Source organism: Triticum urartu, chromosome 3A, assembly GCF_056163025.1.
Source record: "Triticum urartu cultivar PI428250 chromosome 3A, HENAU_Tu73, whole genome shotgun sequence".
NCBI lineage: Eukaryota > Viridiplantae > Streptophyta > Magnoliopsida > Poales > Poaceae > Triticum > Triticum urartu.
The window spans coordinates 444,485,586-444,499,529 of NC_141875.1; positions in this window are offsets into that span (position 1 = coordinate 444,485,586).

A 13,944-nucleotide genomic window follows, 5' to 3' on the forward strand; every position below is an offset into this window, starting at 1 on the left:
AGAGCATCCTCTCAAGCATCTTTGGAATCTCAACCCAAAGAGCATGCTGCAGAAGGAAAGAAAAGGAAGGAAAGGGTCAAGAAGACCATGGCCAGAGTGATTGGAAAGGCTTCCATGATGGAAGAAGAAGAGGAAGAAGAGGTTGCTACACCAGCACCCAAGGCACAGAAGCTTATGGGTGATGCTATCAGGACAGGGGCTGCAACATCAAAGCCCAAAGAAGCACCCAAAGCTGCCTCCAAGCCCAAGACTGCACCAAAGAGAAATACCAGAAACATACCAGCTGCTGAGAAGAACAAGGCCCCAGTGCCTGAGACTGTTGCTGAAGAAGAAGATGAAGAGCATGTTCTAAGAAAATTGAAGCCAAAAATTCCAGACCACAATGATGCTCATCCTGTGGCTGAGAACATGAAGATCAGGAGAGACTCGGGACTGAGGAAATGGAGAGAGACAGATCCATATGCTACAAGAAGAAGAACTGTTGTTGATTACAGGTTCCACACAAAGGAACAACAAGATTTCTATGAGGCAGTGCTGCTGGACAAGAAGCCTATAGTGTGTGATATGAGGTGGGTCAACTGGACCTACATGAAGGAAAATGAGGAACACTATCCTGGTGTGTTTGATAGCTTCCGTGCTTGTGGAGTTGCAGACTTTGTTGGACAGAAGCTCATAAAGTGGAATGAGGAGCTCATAATGCAGTTCTACTCCACAGCACACTTCTATCCAGATGGCAGAATAGTTTGGATGTCTGAAGGTACGAGATACCGATCAACTATTGAGGAATGGGCCAATCTGATCAATGCCCCAACGGAAAGTGAAGATGACTTGAATGTTTATGCCAAGAAAAAGATGGATCACAATTCTATGTCACAGATGTACAAGGAGATTCTTGAAGATGCCCTTGAGACTTTCAAGTTTGGGTCAGTCCATTTTCTTCTGTCAGGACTGCCAATGATCAACTGGATCCTAAGGCACACTCTCTTGCCCAAGTCTGGTGATCACAACATGATCAGAGGGCATGCAATTAACTTGCTACATATATTTGATGTGCCACAGAAGTTCAAGGTCATGAGCCTTATAGTTGAGACTATCAAGAGGACTGCAGCTGACCAGAAAAGAAGTTGTGGATATGCCCCACAGATCCAGGAGTTGATAAACTCAAAGATGGGCACAAGCACATACTTGTTGGATAAGGAACACTTGCCTATCTATCCTGACTTCGAGGACAACCAATTTGTGATGAATGAAGATGAACCCTCCTCAGTGGAAGCACAAGCAAAGAAGGAGAAGGCAAAGATGGAGAAGGCTGCCAAGATGCCAACTCAAGAGGAGGCATCTGAGTACTTTTTGAAAAGCAAGCAGGACTAGCTTGGTTACTTGATAGCATCATCTCTGAGGATTGAGAAGCGGTTGGCCACCCTAACTCAAAACCAGGAGAGCCTGGAAAGAATCGTGGAACAAAAATTCTATGATTTAGATGTCAAAGTAACTGAGATTCAGTCTGTTGTGGAGCAACTACAGGATGACATGCAGGAGAGGAAGGGCAAGACAACCACTGATGCATTTGCCAGAGTGCCTCAAGCTCAGAGATCTGCTGCAGTGCCTGTACCAGACACTAGAGTCACTTCATCTGCACCAGCTACAGCTCCAGCGCAACCAGCTCCAGCACCTACCCCAGCAGCTCCATCTACTTCAACTGAAGCCTTCGTCCTTGGCGTTCTCCGGACACCACCACCTGAAGACCAAGCCTGAGAGACGTTTTAGTGCTATGCATTTTCTATGAACTTTTTGGTAACTTGTTGCCAAAGGGGGAGAAAAATGTATAGATCATAGGCTTCGAGAGAGAGCGTTGCTTTTTGTTCTCTCTTGCTTTGGTGGTTGAACTTTGTTTATCTTTTGATTGCTTGAGATACTACACTATTATCTGTGAGACATTGATGATCATGTGGTTGATCATAAGCTACACTTATGCTTGTTAGATGATATTATCTTACTTATCCTTATATGATCATTCACTTTGCTTGGTGATGAGTGCATGTATTTAATTCTGATCATTTTGAGCGCTCCACCAAGATGTATGTGACATGGAAGAGTAACCCATGATCCTAACTCATTGTGCATTTGCAGTCCAAAGCAAATCTTAAGATATGCACAAATTTAGGGGGAGCTCTTGCTTTTCACATACTTCTCAAAGCGACAATATCTTTCACTCTTATTATCATTTGTCGAAGCTTTGATCTATATGTTGTCATCAATTACCAAAAAGGGGGAGATTGTAAGTGCAACTATCCCCGGGTGGTTTTGGTAATTCCTAACAACATATAGCTCATTGAGCTAACATTATTCCAAGATTAATATTTCAGGAAAAGCTCAATGAATGGCATGGCATGGATGAGGAAAGTGGATCCCTCAAAATTCGAAGGACAAAAGTTTGGCTCAAGCTTCAAGATCAAGACTCTACATTTTATATTTTAGTGATCCAAGATCACATTGAGTCTATAGGAAAAGCCAATACTATCAAGGAGGGATGAGGTGTTGCTTAATGGCTTGCTTGCTCAAAGTGCTTAGTGATATGCTCCAAAACCCTCAACTACCTTCCCACATCCACATATGACCTAAACCAAAAGTCAAAATCGGCCCCACTGATTCTTTCTATCCGGCGCCACCTAGTTTCAAATGTCATAGCCACCACCACAAACCCTAGCAATTCGGTTTCATCGATAGGGATCTCGGTCTCACCGAGATGGGATTGTAATCTCTATGTTTCCCTTCGTAATGTTTTCGTCTTACCGAGATGAGCGATCGGTCCCACCGAGATTGCAATGTAAACTCTCTATTTCCCTTTTGTAACATTTCGGTCTCACCGAGATGAGCGAATCAGTCCCACCGAGTTTACCTGACCAACTCTCTGGTTAGCTTATTACCAAAATCGGTCCCACCGAGTTTGTGTAATCGGTCACACCGAGATTATGTTATGCCCTAACCCTAACCATATCGGTCCTACCGAGTTGCATCTTAGTCCCACCGAAAATCCTAACGGTAACTAGGTTTGCTGAATCGGTCCGACCGAGTTTCACCATTCGGTCCCACCGAGTTTGGCAAATTGTGTGTAACGGTTAGATTCTGTGTGGAGGCTATATATACCCCTCCACCCACTCTTCATTCGTGGAGAGAGCCATCAGAACATACCTACACTTCCAATACACATTTTCTGAGAAAGAACTACCTACACTTGTGTTGAGGTCAAGATATTCCATTCCAACCATATGAATCTTGATCTCTAGCCTTCCCAAGTTGCTTTCCACTCAAATCTTCTTTCCACCAAATCCAAATCCTGTGAGAGATAGTTGAGTGTTGGGGAGACTATCATTTGAAGCACAAGAGCAAGGAGTTCATCATCAACACACCATTTGTTACTTCTTGGAGAGTGGTGTCTCCTAGATTGGCTAGGTGTCACTTGGGAGCCTCCGACAAGATTGTGGAGTTGAACCAAGGAGTTTGTAAGGGCAAGGAGATCACCTACTTCATGAAGATCTACCGCTAGTGAGGCAAGTCCTTCGTGGGCGACGAGCATGATGGAATAGACAAGGTTGCTTCTTCATGGACCCTTCGTGGGTGGAGCCCTCCGTGGACTCGCGCAACCGTTACCCTCCGTGGGTTGAAGGCTCCATCAACGTGGATGTACGATATCACCACCTACCGGAACCACGACAAAAACATTCGTGTCTCCAATTGCGTTTGAATCCTCCAAACCCTTCCCTTTACATTCTTGCAAGTTGCATGCTTTACTTTCCGCTGCTCATATACTCTTTTGCATGCTTACTAGAATTGTGTGGAGATTGCTTGACTTGTGCTAAGATAGCTAAAATCTGCCAAGAACTAAATTTGGGAAAAGGCTTGATTTTTATTTGGTCAAGTAGTCTAATCACCCCCCCTCTAGACATACTTTCGATCCTACAACAGGGAAATCCTTCACTACTGGTACTTACTCCTGCACAACTCCTGTTAGACAATTTACTTGAGTCCTCTTCGGCACATGCCGGGATACATACTTAATCCTTCTCCCTTCTGGGGTGGTAAGCAAGATCGACTTACAGGTGCAATCGATGTTTCCTCCATACATGGACAGCCAATCCATCCCCAGAATTACATCCAATCCTTGTGATTCCAAAATGATTAAATCCGAGGGAAACACATGCCTACCTATACTCAATGGCACTTGAAAACATCCTTGGCTATCCATATACTCCGCTCCTGGTGAGCTTACTAACATAGGTGTCCTAAGAACTTTGGTGGGCAGATTATACTTATCCACAAATCCCCTTGATATGTATGAATGCGATGCACCAGTATCGAAAAGAACGAGTGCAGTAAATGACTTAACCAAAAACTTACCGATTACTGCATCTGGATGCTCTTCAACCTCCTCCACGTTAACGTGGTTCACCTGTCCCCTGTTGAAAGGGTTCGGCTTCTTCCCAGAGCTTCCATTGCCATTTCCATTCTGGGATTCAGGACATTCATTGGCATAATGTCCGGTCTTCTGGCACTTAAAACAAGTGACTTGGCTCAGGTCTCTCTTGGCTGGGGTCGATGGGTTGGTGCGGTTCTGGCCGTTGCTTCCTCCATTACCATTACCATTCTTGGTGCCATTGTGATTGTGCGAGCTACCTCCTCCATGGGTATGCTGAAAATGTCCTCCCGGTCTAGGGATAAAACGTGGTTTCTGCTGAGCTCTTGAATTATACTTTCCTTATCCATACTTCCTCTTGCGATTCTCAATCTGCTGCTGCTTCCCTTCAATCATGAGAGCACGATCTACCAACTCCTGGTAGTTGTTGAAGGTTGCTACCATCAACTGCATGCTCAACTCATCATTCAGTCCTTCCAGAAATTTCTCCTTCTTAGCTGCATCCGTAGCAACGTCATCTGGGGCAAAACGTGCTAGCTTACTAAATTCCTCCACATACTGGCCAACTGTCCGTCCTCCTTGGCGCAAGTTGCGAAACTCTCGCTTCTTCATGGCCATAGCTCCTGCTGAAACATGGGCAGTACGAAAAGCCTGCTGAAACTGGTCCCATGTGACAGTGTCGACAGGGAAAGTGGCTGTGAAATTCTCCCACCATGATGCTGCGGGTCCTTCAAGCTGATGTGTGACAAACTTCACCTTTTCCGCATCTGTGCATCCTGCTGTGGTCAACTCCCTAGCTGTCTTACGGAGCCATTCATCTGCTACTATCGGCTCGGTGCTATTGGAAAACACCGGCGGATTCAGCCTAAGAAAAATGGGCTAAATGATCAACAGGTGGTGGTGGTGGTAGGTTGTTGTTGTTGTTGTTCCCCTGATTCTGGTTCTAGACTAGCAACTGCATCAATGTGTTCTGCTGCTGGATCAACTGAGTGAGCTCCGGTGGGAAGGTAAATCCGGGGTCACATCTCGGAGGAATCTGAGGGTTTAGAAAAGATGAGATTTAAGAATAGATGGGGTCTAAAGAGAAAACACTACCCATATGCACATGAGAAAAAAGCAAACAATTCACTTCATTCAATCAATCAATCAATCAAGGGCATACAATCGATCTAACTATCGCAAAAATGCTCGGATTACTATATTTACCTGGTGGAATACTACTACTGATTTGGTGGTCTACTAGAAATATTCTTCGGTTGCAGACTCCATGATATCTGCTCCAGCTTCATCAACATAGTCATCATCGCTATCATCTGGATCTGAGTCGATGTCGTCGATGATGATGTAGTCTTCCGGGCGAATCTCCTTGGGTTCCTTGTCTTCTTTTACCGGTGTAGGGCCTCCCATAAATATTCCAATATTCTTGATCAAATCGTCATTTTTCTCCACTAGTACTTCAATTTCCTCTTCATAATCTTCACGTGTAGCCTTGAGTTCTTCCTCCAGTTCCTTGATTCTTGTCTTTGCCTTCTTCAGATCTATCATGTCGGCGCACATTTGATTCTCTTGACGTCGAATGTGCTGATTTAACTCCTGGATAAAAGCTACAATTAATCTATCCTTCCAGGTGCTGATCATCTCCCAGTGCTCATCTCGGCGCCCACAAATCTGGTAGATCGTATCCTTGAGATCATTGCGTTAGACTTCTCCAATGCGTCCCATGGCGATGTGAGCTGCCATGCTCTTTCCTAGATCCCAAGTTGGTGCATCAAAAGAAAACTCTATGGGCTCAGTGACTGGCATGAACGTCCTTCCTGGAACTTGAACTTGAATCATCCAGCGCTCTTCTTACGGTAAAGTGGCGTTGTAGGTCCCGGTGAAGCTTGGTACTCCTATGTTCAGGTATCCAGTGACTTCCTTCAAGTGACGTCCAAAGGGTGTATCTTCATCCGGTTGCGTGAACTTGTTCCTTGCATCCACCTTCCTAAAAGAGTAGAAAAGATGAGAAGTCAGAAAGAGAACAGAGTGAGTAGTGATCTAGGTCTTTTAGCTTAGTGGTCATGTCCTACAGTCAGCGTGTGCTCTGATACCATCTTGTAGCGACCAGACCTCAAACGGTCCAATCTCTGTGCTCACGTGTCATCCCTGGATCAGTAATGCTGACACCACACAGTACTTGAAGGATTTATAACAGAGTAGCAATCACACACTTATTACATCGAGTGTCTCAAAAGAGAACTTATTAGAATAAATATGGCTTAAGGCCATCTAATAACGATAACAGCGGAAGGCTTGGAAGATAAGTGAGTCCATCAACTCCAACGGCATCACTGAGTATAGAACCACGACCTAAAATCACCTTAATCGTTGTCTGAAAAGTCTGCAACATTAACGTTGCAGCCCGAAACGGGTCAGCACATGGAATATGCTGGCAAAGTAACACATAGAGAGTAATGGAATGAAATAGGCTATTCTATATGCATATTTGGCTGGTGGAAAGCTCTATGGTTACAGTTTTGCGTAAAACCAATTTTTCCCTACTGCAAAGGAATAAATTTTATTTAACTATCAGGGTAGTTGTTAAACATTGAGAATAGTTGACAGCATTCTCAATCCCAATTAAGCATCATCATTAAACAAAACCCAACAAAATTAATTTTAGAGTAACATGATGAGATTCACATGATAATCCAAGTAGTAGATACTCAAGATGTCCATAACTGGGGACACGGCTAACCATGATTAGTTTATACACTCTGCAGAGGTTTGCGCACTTTTCCCCACCAGACTCGATCACCTCCGTTTGATTTCTCGCACTACATGGTGTTTGAGAAACGGATGAGCGAGACATAGTCTTTCAGAAGTGCTAGCACCTTACGATCGGGTAGACCGTTACACCTACTTTCCCAAACCCACAATTTAATTAGATCCTAATCATACAATGTGTGAGGATTGATCTAATGTAATAAAAACTGGGTAATTGGAAGTATGATCAAAGTGTTACTTGCCTTGCTGATGATCCGCAAAACCTAGCGATTCGAAGTAGCAAGCGGCGCACTCCGGGTACTCTGTCGCAAACAAACAAGCATACAATAAGTACTCAACTAATGCACAGGTAAAACTCGAATAAAAGATCTAACCAGAAGGTTCAACTTAAGAACTCCGGTTGGCAAAAAGAATCAAATCTAACGAAGCAACGAAAGACAAACGGCAAAAGAAACAGGCTTCGTTTACTATTCTGGATCTAGGGCAATTTTTACAGTGGCAAAAACTTGTTTGAGTTGGTTAAACGGAAAGAGGGTTTCGAGACGAAACTCCAGGCGCTTGAATCGCCTGATTCCAATAAACGAGCGAAAAGTTAGAATAAAACGAAAATCGGATCAGGAATCGCGATCAGAAAAATCGTGGATTTAATCCGAGAAAAAAAACGACAAACGTTCGTTAAAACAAACGAACGGACGAATGCTCACTAATTAAATAAACCGGAAAACTTATCTATTTAAAAAACCGAACAAAATTGACGGAAAACCGATTGGTTTTCTAAAAAAACGGTGGCGAAAAACTACCTCCGGCGGCGGCCGATCCGGCGGTCCGGCGAGGTGGCGCGGCGGCGGCGGCGAGGCGGCGAGGCGCGGGCGGCGCGGGCGGCGGCGAGCGGTGCGGGCGGCGAGGCGGCGCGGGTGGCGGCGGTGGCCTAGGGTTAGGGTTTCGGTGGCGGGGCGCGGCTGGGCTGGCCTCGGGCCTCGGCGGCGCTATTTGAAGGCCCGGCCAGGCGGAGTCTTGGCCGGTTACGGCCCAAGGTCGGTTCAGACTCTTTTTTTAAATAAATTACGCTCGGAAAAAAAATAAAATGAAAACTAAACAGACTCCAAAAATCCCGAAATAAATTTTTCCCGGCTTCTAAAATCAAGCCGCACAGGATGAACATTTATTTGGGTCCTAAATGCAATTTTGAAAAACACGCATTTTTCCTAATTCAAATAAAATAGCAAATAAAACCAAAATAAAATCTTATTTGATTTTTTATTAAATCCTCAATATTTCTTTATTTTGGGAAATTCATTTTATTCCCTCTCTCATATTTTTGTAATAGAAATAATTGAAGATAAAATAAATAAAATCAAATGATCCTATTTTCTAGGATCATCCAAAATGCAATAAAATATGATATGCAATGATGATCTAGTGTATAACATTCCAAATTGAAAATTTGGGATGTTACAATATTGTTAATGCTAAGATAGGCTGCAAAAAGCATATTGTTTCTGTTGGTTTAGGGGATATGTCTCATGATTTTAATTTTGCGAAATTTCATAGACAAACCCATGATAAAGAATTGCCTAGTAAAGATGAAATTATTGGTCTTTCCTCTATTGCCATGCCTCCTAATGATCCTTTAGAACAATATTTGGTAGACCATGAAAATGATATGTTTATGAATGAAAGAAGGGAAATAGATGAAGTATTCTTTAAACAGGGACCTATTTTGAAACACAACTTGCCTGTCGAAATTCTAGGGGATCCTCCTCCACCCAAGGGTGATCCCGTGTTTGAGCTTAAACTATTACCTGATACTCTTAAATATGCTTATCTTGATGAAAAGAAGATATATCATGTTATTATTAGTGCTAACCTTTCAGAGCAGGAAGAGGAGAAATTATTGAAAACTCTGAAGAAGCACCGTGCTACTATTGGATATACTCTTGATGATCTTAAGGTCATTAGTCCCACTCTAGGCCAGCACAAAATAAAATTGGAGAAAGACGCTAAACCGGTTGTTGACCACCAACGACGGTTAGATCCTAAGATGAAAGAAGTGGTAAGAAAAGAAATACTAAAGCTTCTGGAGGCAGGTATAATTTATCCCATTGCTGATAGTCGGTGGGTAAGTCCTGTCCATTGTGTCCCTAAGAAGGGAGGTATTACTCTTGTTCCTAATGATAAAGACGAATTGATCCCACAAAGAATTGTTACAGGTTATATGATGGTAATTGATTTCTGCAAACTAAATAAAGCTACTAAAAAGGATCATTACCCTTTACCTTTTATTGATCAAATGCTAGAAAGATTATCCAAACATACACATTTTTGCTTTCTAGATGGTTATTCTGGTTTCTCTCAAATACCTGTGTCAAAGGAGGATCAGGAAAAGACCACCTTTACTTGCCCTTTCGGTACCTTTGCTTATAGACGCATGCCTTTTCGTTTATGTAATGCACCTGCTACCTTTCAAAGATGTATGACTGCTATATTCTTTGACTTTTGTGAAAAGATTGTTGAGGTTTTCATGGATGATTTTTCCGTATATGGAACTTCTTTTGATGATTTCTTAAGCAACCTTGATCGAGTTTTGCAGAGATGTGAAGAAACTAATCTTGCCTTGAATTGGGAGAAGTGCCACTTTATGGTTAATGAAGGCATTGTCTTGGGGCATAAAATTTCTAAAAGAGGTATTGAAGTTGATAAAGCTAAAGTTGATGCTATTGAAAAGATGTCGTGTCTAAAGGACATTAAAGATATAAGAAGTTTCCTTGGTCATGCCGGTTTTTATAGGAGGTTCATTAAGACTTATCAAAGATTTCTAGGCCTTTGACTAATCTCTTACAAAAAGATGTTCCTTTTGTCTTTGATGATGATTGTGTACAAGCATTTGAAATACTTAAGAAAGCTTTGATTTTTGCACCTATTGTTCAGCCTCCTGATTGGAATTTACCCTTTGAAATTATGTGTGATGCTAGTGATTATGTTGTAGGTGATGTTTTAGGACAAAGAGTTGATAAGAAATTAAATGTTATCCAATATGCTAGTAATCTCTAGACAGTGCCCAGAGAAATTATGCTACTACTAAAAAGGAATTTTTAGCAGTTGTATTTGCTTGTGATAAGCTCAGACCTTATATTGTTGATTGTAAAGTAACTGTGCACTCTGATCATGCTGCTATTAAATACCTTATGGAAAAGAAAGATGCCAAACCTAGACTTATTAGATGGGTTCTCCTACTACAAGAATTTGATTTGCATATTATTGATAGAAAGGGAGCCGAGAACCCAGTTGCAGACAACTTGTCTAGGTTAGAGAATGTTCTTGATGACCCACTACTTATTGATGATAGCTTTCCTAATGAATAATTAGCCATCACAAATGCTTCTCGTACTGCTCCATGGTATGCTGATTATGCTAATTACATATTTGCTAAATTTATACCACCTAGTTTCACATACTAACAAAAGAAGAAGTTTTTCTATGATTTAAGACATTGCTTCTGGGATGACCCGCACCTTTATAAAGGAGTAGATGGGGTTATTAGACGCTGTGTACCTGAGCATGAACAGGAATAGATCCTACGCAAGTGTCACTCTGAGGCTTACGGAGGACACCATGCTGGAGACAGAACTGCACATAAGGTATTGCAATCCGGTTTTTATTGGCCTACTCTTTTTCAAGGATGCCCGTAAATTTGTCTTGTCGTGTGATGAATGTCAAAGAATTGGTAATACTAGTAGATGTCAAGAAATTCCTATGAAGTATTCACTTGTTATTGAACCATTTGATGTTTGGGACTTTGATTATATGGGACCGTTTCCTCCCTCTAATGGGTATACACATATTTTAGATGTTGTTGATTACATTACTAAGTGGGTAGAAGCTATTCCAACTAGTAGTGCTGATCATAACACCTCTATTAAGATGCTTAAAGAAGTTATTTTTTTGAGGTTTGGAGTCCCTAGATACTTAATGACTGATGGCGGTTCACATTTTATTCATGGTGCTTTTCATAAAATGCTTGCTAAGTATGATGTTAATAATAGAATTGCATCTCCATATCATCCACAGTCTAGTGGTCAAGTAGAACTGAGTAATAGAGAGCTTAAATTAATTCTGCAAAAGACTATTAGAATTGGTCCAAGAAACTTGATGATGCATTATGGGCCTATAGAACTGCATACAAAAATCCCATGGGTATGTCTCCATATAAAATGGTCTATGGAAAAGCATGTCACTTACCTCTCAAACTAGAACATAAGGCATATTGGGCCATTAAAGAGATCAACTACGACTTCAAACTTGCTGGTGAGAAGAGACTATTTGACATTAGCTCACTTGATGAATGGAGAACCCATGCTTATGAGAATGCCAAGCTGTTTAAAGAAAAGGTTAAAAGATGGCATGACAAAAGGATACAAAAATGTGAGTTTAATGTAGGTGATTATGTATTGTTATACAACTCTCGTTTAAGATTTTTTGCAGGAAAACTCCTCTCTAAATGGGAAGGTCCTTACGTTATCGAGGAGGTCTATCATTCTGGTGCCATGAAATCAACAACTTCGAAGGCACAAATCCGATGGTGGTGAACGGTCAAAGAATCAAACATTATATCTCAGGTAATCCTGTAAATGTTGAAACCAATGTTATTGAAACCGTAACCCCGGAGGAGTATATAAGGACACCTCCCAGAATGTTTTAGCTTCCGAAAAGGAAGAGGTATGTGGTAGGTGAGTAAACCGACTCCAAAATAGTTCTAATAGCAATTTTCTCCGTTTTGGAATATTTAAGAAAATAGGAAAATAAGAAGCAGTTTGGAAAGGACACGAGGCATCCGCGAGGGTGGAGGGCGTGCCCTCCTCCCTCGTGGGCACCTCGTGTGCCCTCCGGACTCCATTTTCTTGCACGATACTTCTTTTGGTCGGTAGAAAATCATTATATAATCTCCCGAAGGTTTTGACCACCATACCACACAAAATATCCTCTGTTTTTGTTTCGAGTTGTTTCTGCTGCAGATTTAGATCGGGATGTCTTATCAAGAGTCAGTTGGGGAGAGCCGGGTTCACGATGGGGGAACTACAGAGCTTTAGAATATGTTCCCCTGCAGCTATGCAACATCCATGGGTGAAAGGAGCTTTAGCTATCACGGGCAAGCTCCGTAAGGAAATAATGGACCTCAAGCAGCAAGTCAATACGCTCGAGGAAGAGAATCGTATCTCGAGGGGCACCATCGCCAAGAATATCACATCACCACCTCCGAAGAAAGAGACATAAATACATGGGTATGGGCACTCCCATTGGCAACTGCCAAGCTTGGGGTAGTGCCCCGGTATCGTATCACCATCACACCTTTATCTTTACCATTTTTCTTAGTTCGATCTTTTTGGTAATATCTTGATTTAGTAGAATGAAGTTTCAGTATGATTTAGTTTTGAGTTTGCTTTATGATCCTTCTATGTAATCGAGTCTGTGAGCTATATATAATAAAGATTAGTTTTGAGTCAAGGGCTTGGTTATCTTGCTATGATCTCGAGAAAAAAGAGAAAGAATAAAAAGAAATAAAGAGATCATATTGATCTTATGGAGAGTAATGACTTCACATATAAAGAGTATGATGAATAAAAGTTGTTGAGAGTTGACAAGCATAGTTTTGGTCATCGTTGCAATTAATACGAAAAAATAAAGAAAGAGAGGTTTCACATATAAATATACTATCTCGGACATCTTTTATGATTGTGAGAACTCATTAAAATATGACATGCTCAAAATTTGAGGTTGGACAAGGAAGACTACGTAATGGGTTATGTTTTCTTACATCCGAAATAAATTATATTGTCATGGATCATCCAACATGTTGAGCTTGCCTTTCCCCCTCGTGCTAGACAAATTCTTTGCACCAAGTAGAGATACTAGTTGTGCTTCCAAATATCCTTAAACCCAGTTTTGCCATGAGAGTCCACCATATCTACCTATGGATTGAGTAAGATCCTTCAAGTAAGTTGTCATTGTTGCAAGCAATAAAAATTGCTCTCTAAATATGTATGATTTATTAGTGTGGAGAAAATAAGCTTTATACGATCTTGTGATGTGGAAGAAACAAAAGCGACAGACTGGATAATAAAGGTCTATATCACAAGTGGCAATATAAAGTGACATCCTTTTCCATTAAGATTTCATGCATCCAACCGTAAAAACACATGACAACCTCTGCTTCCCTCTACGAAGGGCCTATCTTTTATTCTTGTCTTATACTTCATACAAGAGTCATGGTGATCTTCACCTTTCCTTTTTACATTTCATCCTTTGGCAAGCACTGTGTGTGGGAAAGATCCTGATATATATAGCTAATTGGATGTGAGTTTTCATGAACTATTATTGTTGACATTACCCTTGAGGTAAAAGGTTGGGAGGCAAAACTATAAGCCCCTATCTTTCTCCGTGTCCGATTAAAACTTCATACCCATAAGTATTGCGTGAGTGTTAGCAATTGTGAAAGACTAAATGATAGTTGAGTATGTGGACTTGCTAAAAAGCTCTTATATTGACTCTTTCTGATGTTGTGATAAATTGCAATTGCTTCAATGACTGAGATTATAGTTTGTTAGTTTTCAATGAAGTTTCTGATTCATACTTGAAATTGTGAATGAATTGTTACTTCAGCATAAGAAATCATATGACAATATATATTTATGTTGCTGTTACAAGAATGATCATGATGCCCACATGTCCGTATTTTATTTTATCGACACCTCTATCTCTAAACATCT